Below are 1506 nucleotides of genomic sequence, written 5' to 3' on the forward strand. Positions count from 1 at the left end.
CCACCTACTTACTGGTCCAGCGTCTATTTCAGTTTCTAGAGCGCGAGAGACTCCATGTCCGACGCCGATTGGATCGGATGGACCAGGCGCTTATTTCTTTGGGTGCTGAGTTACCTCCGCTTCCCGACTCTCCGGCCTCCGATGAGCAGGATCATCAGGAGGAGGATGCGGAGGCACCGACTCAGCAGGATGCCCCTCCAGATGCCCCAGACACCACAGAGACAGCTCAGACTCATGCGGAGCCGGTCCCACAGCCACAGCCAGAGCTAGAGCCTACCGTTGTACCTCCCACTGATCCTCCGGTTTAGCATCGAGGACGATGCTTGATCTTAAGTGTGGGGAGGGCACCGGTAGCATTACTTGGGGACCGGTGAACTTTTCGGCTACTCTCCTAGTTATCTTATTCTGCATATCTTTTGTATATATTTTGATGCATTTTGAGTTTATTTTAGATACCTTTACTGCTTATTTTGGATTTTAGATATTTTGATGCTTATGGATATCTTTAGATGTTTTAGATGGTAGATTTCATACTTTTAGTTGGATTTTTCTTTATACATTTTTGCATATCTTTCTTTTTAGTTTGTGGTTGTGAGTAGAAATCATACTTTGAATTGCAAACACTTAGTCACCCTTTTTGCATAAGAAATTGGTTTTAAGCGGAAAAGAAAAGGGTAAACTAAGGAAATTTTTGCATTTTCCAATCACAACAATGCTTAGTCAAACATTGAGATTTTTCAAGAAATTTAAATATAAGGCATTAACCCAATTGATTGAAAGAAAATTTTTGGTGAAACTTGCTTGAATTCATACTTTGTGAAGCGTGTATTGAATTAAGAACACAAGCTTGTGAGACTTGAGCCTATTGATGTGGTTACATTTTATAACCACTTATTTTCTATTCTTGTGTGAATTTGTTCTCTTTCTATGATTATAATCCTTGATTTGCTTGATTCTATATGTCCATTTATTTCTTGTATTTATGCATTTGTATGATTGAGGCCATTATTTCATTAGCCTACTTACCCAAATAGCCTACCTTTTACTCTCCATTGTTAGCCAATTTTGAGCCTATGCTTAACCAACTTATTCTCATTTTAGCACATTACAAGCCCAAGGCAGAAAATCAATGAAAAGTCCTTGTTTGGATCTTTGATTAGCCTAGACTAGTGAGAGTGTTTATTATTCAACGTTGGTAAGGCTTGGGAACATTGGTTGGGATAAAAGGGTGTTTGTGTTTTGTATTTTTATATTGGGAAATTGGTACATACTCATGTATTGATTGAATGTAGAGACCTTATGCATTGATGTTCTTGTGTAAAGTTTGAAAGAAAAAGAAAAAAAATGAAAAGAAAAAGAAATAGAAGTGAAAATGAGAAAAACAAAAGGATAGAAAAAGAAAAGAAAAAAAAGGAAAAAAAAAGAGAAAGAAAAAGGAAGAAAAATAATAAAAAAGGGGACAAAATGTCCCAAGGTGAAGTTCAATAAAAAGGAATCAATGCATAA

The sequence above is a fragment of the Arachis stenosperma genome, chromosome 6 (assembly GCF_014773155.1).
Source record: "Arachis stenosperma cultivar V10309 chromosome 6, arast.V10309.gnm1.PFL2, whole genome shotgun sequence".
Lineage (NCBI taxonomy): Eukaryota > Viridiplantae > Streptophyta > Magnoliopsida > Fabales > Fabaceae > Arachis > Arachis stenosperma.